Source organism: Mus musculus, chromosome 10 (genome assembly GCF_000001635.26).
Source record: "Mus musculus strain C57BL/6J chromosome 10, GRCm38.p6 C57BL/6J".
NCBI lineage: Eukaryota > Metazoa > Chordata > Mammalia > Rodentia > Muridae > Mus > Mus musculus.
The window spans coordinates 87,359,443-87,368,362 of NC_000076.6; the positions used below are offsets into that span (position 1 = coordinate 87,359,443).

The 8,920-nt window shown below is 40.8% G+C and overlaps 1 non-coding gene across 1 annotated transcript; it reads right to left on the bottom strand.

The window, feature by feature from the left end:
* Positions 1–4,597: 4,597 nt before the first annotated feature.
* Positions 4,598–4,704, bottom strand: Gm23191. The gene has a single exon (XR_003949145.1). It is a non-coding gene; the product is annotated as a U6 spliceosomal RNA (small nuclear RNA).
* Positions 4,705–8,920: the final 4,216 nt, after the last annotated feature.

An 8,920-nucleotide genomic window follows, 5' to 3' on the forward strand; every position in this document is an offset into this window, starting at 1 on the left:
AATAGATGGGTAACACTTGGACTGGCAACCTACTTATCCCAATGGTCAACACAGGTGATAAGGCTGGGCCACTATTACCCCCACCACACCATCCCTGCAGTGAGTGAGCCAGTGTGACCTCCCTAAGAAGAATATCATACATCTTCCCTCACAAGTGAGTGAACACATAGACTACCCTCTAAAAAGTTAGTTGTTCATCTAAAGATGTAGTTTCAAGATAGCTTTTATATTATAGTCCAGTAGTGGATTATGCTACAGAAAGGACATTAGGGGTTCATCAGAATAATAAGAGTAATGATGACACAGCTGATAATTTCTACAATTATTGATCAATGACCACCCTGATACCGTGCCCCCAGCATTCTGTACACATTATCCCATCTGATCTTGATAGCAACCCTGAACAGGTTATGTCCGGTTTTGCAGAGGATGAATCAGGTTTCTGAAAGCATCATAGTAGCTCAAAATGGCCTACTAAGTAATTGCTGCACCAAGTTTAGAGCAGGTCTTATGAGGCAGGTACTGTAGCAGCTTGAAGAACTGTCAAGCACATAAGCATGTGTTTAAACACTTGGTTCCCAGTTGGTGGTGCTGATCAGAGGGGTTATAAAACCTTAAGGGGTAGAGACTTGAGGTGACTGGTCACTTGGAGCAAGCTTTGAGGGTTTAGAGCTTCATCTCATTTCTTGTGCTTGATGGACTGCATCTCTTCTATCTCCATGGAACTTTGAACTAAATAAATTTTTTCTTCCTTCAATTGCTTTTGATCATAATATTTTATCAAAGCAACAGAAAGGTAACCAATACATACTCTGTACTTGCAAAAAGAAGAAGAAGGAGGAGAAGGAGAAGGAGAAGAGAAGGAGAAGAATTATTAAAACAGTGAATAGCAGGTTCGCTATGTAACCTTCCCTTCTACCACACATATTGTATCCACCCCATTCCACAATGCCTGTCCATGGGCTACCCAGTGCCAAGTGATCAGATAGAGATGAACTAAGGCAAGTATAAAGATTGGTAAAGCCAGTGTCTTAGGTAGGATTTCCATTGCGGTGAAGAGACATGATGTCCAAGGCAACTCTTATAAGGACAACATTTAACTGGGGCCTACTTACAGGTTCAGAGGTTCAGTCCATCATCATCAAGGTGGGAGCTTGGCAACATCCAGGCAGCCATGGGGCTGGAGATGCTGAAAGTTCTACTTCTTGATTGGAAGGCAGCCAGGAGAAGACTGACTCTTCCACACTTGGTAGACCTTCAAAGCCCACCCCCACAGTGACACACTTCCTCCAGCAAGGCCACACCTCCTAACAGTACCAGTCCCTGTGGGCCAAGCATATTCAAACCACCACAGCCAACATCTTCTTCCTTTCCTCTTCTGTTCTTTTGTCTCTTCTCCATTCTCCTCTAATCCTTTCAGATGTCACAGCAGCTTCTTAACTTGTTTCCTCCCCTGTTTGTATCTTTCTTCTCCATAATATGTTCTCCACAGAGAAAGTGGGCTGATCCTACTAACATGCTGGGAAGCTCATGTGAGCCCTCTTCTGTCATCTTCCAGCTGTGGGCATCTCATCTCACTCATAATAGAAAGCCAGTCCTCTCACTGGCTTGAGAGGGAACTCAGGAACTGTCTGCTATACACTGGTTCTCTTTGAACCCCTGCCATACTCTGGGTCCTGCTGTCTCTTGAAGCAGGGTTCTCCATTATAGCCCTGGCATTTGGATTTCCCTTGCCTGAGACACTCAGATCATACACAGGAATAAGTTTCACTCTCTCCTTCAAGTTTTTGCTAAAATAATGTTTTTTTTTCTTTTTTCTTTTTTTTTTTAATTTTTTATTAGGTATTTAGCTCATTTACATTTCCAATGCTATACCAAAAGTCCCCCATACCCACCCACCCCCACTCCCCTACCCACCCACTCCCCCTTTTTGGCCCTGGTGTTCCCCTGTACTGGGGCATATAAATTTTGCGTATCCAATGGGTCTCTCTTTCCAGTGATGGCCGACTAGGCCATCTTTTGATACATATGCAGCTAGAGTCAAGAGCTCCGGGGTACTGGTTAGTTCATAATGTTGTTCCACCTATAGGGTTGCAGATCCCTTTAGCTCCTTGGGTACTTTCTCTAGCTCCTCCATTGGGAGCCCTGTGATCCATCCATTAGCTGACTGTGAGCATCCACTTCTGTGTTTGCTAGGCCCCGGCATAGTCTCACAAGAGACAGCTACATCTGGGTCCTTTCGATAAAATCTTGCTAGTGTATGCAATGGTGTCAGCGTTTGGATGCTGATTATGGGGTGGATCCCTGGATATGGCAGTCTCTACATGGACCATCCTTTCATCTCAGCTCCAAACTTTGTCTCTGTAACTCCTTCCAAGGGTGTTTTGTTCCCACTTCTAAGGAGGGGCATAGTGTCCACACTTCAGTCTTTATTTTTCTTGAGTTTCATGTGTTTAGGAAATTGTATCTTATATCTTGGGTATCCTAGGTTTTGGGCTAATATCCACTTATCAGTAAGTACATATTGTGTGAGTTCCTTTGTGAATGTGTTACCTCACTCAGGATGATGCCCTCCAGGTCCATCCATTTGGCTAGGAATTTCATAAATTCATTCTTTTTAATAGCTGAGTAGTACTCCATTGTGTAGTTGTACCACAATTTCTGTATCCATTCCTCTGTTGAGGGGCATCTGGGTTCTTTCCAGCTTCTGGCTATTATAAATAAGGCTGCTATGAACATAGTGGAGCATGTGTCCTTCTTACCAGTTGGGGCATCTTCTGGATATATGCCCAGGAGAGGTATTGCTGGATCCTCTGGTAGTACTATGTCCAATTTTCTGAGGAACCGCCAGACTGATTTCCAGAGTGGTTGTACAAGCCTGCAATCCCACCAACAATGGAGGAGTGTTCCTCTTTCTCCACATCCACGCCAGCATCTGCTGTCACCTGAATTTTTGATCTTAGCCATTCTGACTGGTGTGAGGTAGAATCTCAGGGTTGTTTTGATTTGCATTTCCCTGATGATTAAGGATGTTGAACATTTTTTCAGGTGCTTCTCTGCCATTCGGTATTCCTCAGGTGAGAATTCTTTGTTCAGTTCTGAGCCCCATTTTTAAATGGGGTTATTTGATTTTCTGAAGTCCACCTTCTTGAGTTCTTTATATATGTTGGATATTAGTCCCCTATCTGATTTAGGATGGGTAAAGATCCTTTCCCAATCTGTTGGTGGTCTTTTTGTCTTATTGACGGTGTATTTTGCCTTGCAGAAACTTTGGAGTTTCATTAGGTCCCATTTGTCAATTCTCGATCTTACAGCACAAGCTATTGCTGTTCTGTTCAGGAATTTTTCCCCTGTGCCCATATCTTCAAGGCTTTTCCCCACTTTCTCCTCTATAAGTTTCAGTGTCTCTGGTTTTATGTGAAGTTCTTTGATCCATTTAGATTTGACCTTAGTACAAGGAGATAAGTATGGATTGATTCGCATTCTTCTACATGATAACAACCAGTTGTGCCAGCACCAATTGTTGAAAATGCTGTCTTTCTTCCACTGGATGGTTTTAGCTCCCTTGTCGAAGATCAAGTGACCATAGGTGTGTGGGTTCATTTCTGGGTCTTCAATTCTATTCCATTGGTCTACTTGTCTGTCTCTATACCAGTACCATGCAGTTTTTACCACAATTGCTCTGTAGTAAAGCTTTAGGTCAGGCATGGTGATTCCACCAGAGGTTCTTTTATCCTTGAGAAGAGTTTTTGCTATCCTAGGTTTTTTGTTATTCCAGATGAATTTGCAAATTGCTCCTTCTAATTCGTTGAAGAATTGAGTTGGAATTTTGATGGGGATTGCATTGAATCTGTAGATTGCTTTTGGCAAGATAGCCATTTTTACAATGTTGATCCTGCCAATCCATGAGCATGGGAGATCTTTCCATCTTCTGAGATCTTCTTTAATTTCTTTCTTCAGAGACTTGAAGTTTTTATCATACAGATCTTTCACTTCCTTAGTTAGAGTCACGCCGAGATATTTTATATTATTTGTGACTATTGAGAAGGGTGTTGTTTCCCTAATTTCTTTCTCAGCCTGTTTATTCTTTGTGTAGAGAAAGGCCATTGACTTGTTTGAGTTTATTTTATATCCAGCTACTTCACCGAAGCTGTTTATCAGGTTTAGGAGTTCTCTGGTGGAATTTTTAGGGTCACTTATATATATTATCATATCATCTGCAAAAAGTGATATTTTGACTTCCTCCTTTCCAATTTGTATCCCCTTGATCTCCTTTTGTTTTCGAATTGCTCTGGCTAATACTTCAAGTACTATGTTGAAAAGGTAGGGAGAAAGTGGGCAGCCTTGTCTAGTCCCTGATTTTAGTGGGATTGCTTCCAGCTTCTCTCCATTTACTTTGATGTTGGCTACTGGTTTGCTGTAGATTGCTTTTATCATGTTTAGGTATGGGCCTTGAATTCCTGATCTTTCCAGAACTTTTATCATTAATGGGTGTTGGATCTTGTCAAATGCTTTTTCTGCATCTAACGAGATGATCATGTGGTTTTTGTCTTTGAGTTTGTTTATATAATAGATTACATTGATGGATTTTCGTATAAAATATATGGAACGCTTCACGAATTTGCGTGTCATCCTTGGGCAGGGGCCATGCTAATCTTCTCTGTATTGTTCCAATTTTAGTATATGTGCTGCCGAAGCGAGCACTAAAATAATGTTTTATCCTGCAGGACTTTCCTGACATATCTAGCAAAATGTTTAACTCCTCAATCACCCCTTCTCCTTGGCACACAGCAAGTGCTCAATAAGAATTTGTTGAGTGAATTGGTGAAATGTGGTGGGTGAAAATTTACTTAAAGTCTCCCAGTTAGGTCACAAAGTAAATCAGAAATGTCCTTGTGCATGTAGAAGGTGGTTGTTCTGTGTGCTAGGAATTCTGACACTCTTTTAAGAACCGTGAACGCTATTGGCTGTGAACCCGACCATGAGCCTCTTCCTGTTCGAGCATGGGTTTGTACAGATGGCACAGACAAAGGAGAACCACAAGATGGAAAGGCTGAGCTGCCTGCACTGCCCTGGTTCATCCCTCTGCCGGCTCAAAGCTTTTCAAACCACAGCTTCAGTTCTGATCATCTTCTATTACCAGAGAAGCATCTCTGTACTGTGTTATGCAGAAACCTCAGTGGGAAAATTCCCATGTACCGTGTACTAGTAGACACAGGGATGAATCTATACTCAAGAAACAAATAAAAAATGGAGTTTTAAGATGAGAATTTTTTTGAATCTGTCATTTGTGTGTCTATTCATTTGTGCCGACATTCACGTGCTTTTCCAAAAGTGGAGGGCTGAGTCTCTTTTCGATACAATTTCCATCAAAATGTCTCTTGAAAGTTCTTCTTAAAATACTTGCGTTCTTTAGATCTCTCATCGAATTAAAATGTAAATTACTTGAGCAGGAAAACATAGTAAAATAGATATTAAAATCACAGAAATATGCTGAGTTGGGCTCTTTTCTTCAGTTTGTATCAGATTTCTACCCTTAGAAGTAGTAAGTCATGACAAGGGTCATTTGAGTCATACTCCATCATATGAAGTACCTGAGGGGGAATGAGCTAAAGATCAGGTTGCTATAGCATGGAACTATGGTATGAGGTCTCTGAAAACTGCTGGTCAGAAGATCATTTTCTTCCTAGCATGTTTTTCCTGTCCTTTCTGTTTATGTCTCAGTAGGGACTAAAGATGCATCACACCAAGGACACTCAAATGTAATACATCCCAGCATTCATGGATCTCAGAGAAGCTCCAGGGATCCAGCCTTCTCCTGCATGGGGTGTCTTCTAAGACATGCTGTATTACAAAGCCACTGGGGGAATGTCTACTCAGCCTGTGTCCTAGAGCCAAGTCTCCTCCTCATCCCTCCTCTGAATAATTTGCTTTCCTTATTTTGGCAAAGAACCATGTCTAGCCATTTTTAAATGAGAATTTATCTTTTACTTGCATAATTAAATTCAGGAAGAGATTATTTTCACTTCTTTGAAGATTAATTAGTTCTGATCACCGTCTAAATATGATAAAAGACACACAGTCCATCTTTGCCATTGTGAATGACTTTTATCCTCGTGTAAACTTACACTCCTAGAGACAGGGTGCCTGGGAAATGGTTTGAAAGCAGGACATAAAGAAACCTAGTCTCCAATGTATTTTAATTGACTTCAAATTTTTGGCCCTATTGAGTGTGCTATGGATTTTTGATTTTGACCCCAGCACAACTGTTCAATATGCTATTAACTTCTGAAGCCCTACATGTTGGCTGAGTATTTATTTTAAGAAAGCATCATTCATTCCCTCTGTCCGTCTATGAACATTCAACTGTCTTCAAGTCCAGGTTTCTTCTCAAAAGCAATTTAGTAACTATTATAATGTTATACTGTAGTGTAACATAATAATTAGCACTGTAGTATTAATAATATGATAGACCAGTGATTATAATTATCATAATCATCCTTGATATAAGAAGCATAGACTTTATAGTAATATTTATCATTATAGTAAGAATTAGAGAAATAGATGTTATTCATCTTATTCACTTCTTAAAATAACCAATTGCATTACATTTTTATTATCCCATACTAGTGATTAGGAAAAGGAGGCTAGGGAGTTGAAATTAATTGTTACATTAAGGTATGGGTACCCCTCACCTGCTTGTGTCTAGTGGTGAGGGTTTAAACATATGTAGCTCCCAAAGGCTCTTGACCACTCTCCTTGCTGTCAACAACATCCATCCATCACACCCCTCTGGAAATGGAGGATTCTCACATATGCATATGAGCTTTCTCCTCATTCATTCTGTAAATCCACTTCTCAAGCCCCATTCAAGTGTCCCCGCCTCCCTGAGATCTTCCACAATGCTCACATACAGAATGAGTGACCCTCTCCAGTGCTCCTATTGTAAGTGTGGGACCCTATAACTGCTCTTCTCCCACTGTCCCAGGAGTGAGACTTGCCTGTCGATGGGGACTCAGCTTCCTACCGGGAATCTTGCCCTGATCAGATCCTGTGTTGGGGCAGAGAAATGGTTGTGTAAACTGACGATGGCTTTTCCATTTTTCTGTCATTCAATTTATCACATACCTCTAGTTCCTCCAGGACCCTCAGTTGACAAGTCAGTGGCATGACCAGATTTTCTCAGAAGTAGAAAAAAAAGCCCAGGGCTATGCCACCACATCATGGGTCATCTATCAATAACAGGGACAAAGGTCAAGTTTGAATTAAGGTGGTAAAATCAATTGCCTATCTCTTCTCATCATGGACAGTGGTGGCCTGGGGTGAAAGGTCAGAAATAGTGACTCCGTGTGAGTATCTACACACATGAGTTACGTTGTTCCCTCTAACAATATCTTTATCCTTTCAACTACTATCTTTTTAATATGTTTACTATTCCAGATATTCAACTAGGTGCAGAGTAGGTTTTAAATGTTGAGCAAAAAATAGAAGTCAAATACAGCTTTGTATCTCAAAGAACATGTAGCTGTCTAAAAGAAAGAAAAGCACTGGACAAGAATTCTCTTCTCTGAATCTTGTAGCTCACATCTCATTATGACTTGGAGACGAGTTATCACCATTCAGTTTATGCCACCACGATATCTGTTCTGGGACAGATACAGCCACTGATAGCTACGAGTGTGTTGCCACTGTGAAGGACCAAAGTGAATGGGAAAATTGCATTTACTACTCATAACATGTTCATTGAGGGACAATCAAATCTTTCTTTATATGTGCCCCAGTGAACACAGTGGCCAGGGAGGTGGATATTTATTAAGTCTGTTTGAATATTAGCTATTACTAATAATATAGCAAAGATGAGTAATTTTCCTAAGATTACATAGCTGGTTAGTGAAAGGCATCATAACACTATCTACAGTAGCCAATGGACCCTGGTGTTCATATGCTCTTAACCGTTTGCCTGTGCTGCTCAGAGTTAAGAAGAGATGATGGGCTCAGGTAAGTTAGGCATGCCAATAAAATTGGATAAAACAATTTTTATAATAGAAGGACAACTATTAAAAATTACTTGAGACAGACTAGAGAGTTGGCTCAGTGGTTAAAAGCACTGACTGCTCTTCCAAAGGTCCTGAGTTCAATTCCCAGCAACCACAAGGCAGCTCACAGTCATCTACAGTGTGACCTCAGGCCCTCTTCTGGTGTGTGTGATGATAGCTACAGTGTATTCATACACATTAAATAAATAAATAAATAAATAAATAAATAAATAAATAAATAAATATTTTTTAAAAATGACTTGAGTCACCCCCATAGACTTCCCAGAAGCTCCCCCATCCCAGATCTCCAGTCATTCCCAGAGATGTCTTCCATTGATTGCTGTCCTCACTCCCAGCCCTTTCCCCCCCCACACACACTCCCCACACCTGATCCTCATCCAGTTCCACTCCATGCCCCTCCCCCTTCCAGCTTCCTCCCTCTACCCACCTCCTGTGACTATTTTGTTTCCCCTTCTGAGTGAGATTCACATATATAATCTCTTGGAACTTCCTTGTTACTTATTTCTTTGGGTCTGTGGATTGCAGAATAGTTATCCTCCACTTTATGGCCAGTGTCCACTTATAAGTGAGTATATACCATGTGTATATTTCTGGGTTTAGGTTACCTCACTCAGGGTGATATTTTTTAGTCTCATCCATTTGCCTGTAAATTTCAAGATGCCTTTGTTTTTAATAGCTGAACAGTACTCCATTGTGTAGATGTACCACAATTCCTATATCCATTCTTCAATCGAGGGAGATCTAGGTTGTTTCTACCTTCTGGCTATTATGAATAAAGCTGCTATAAACACAGTTGAGCAAGTGTCCCTGTGGTATAGTGGGGCATCTTTTGAAGTAAAGTTTTGAAAGTCCAAGGTTTGAAT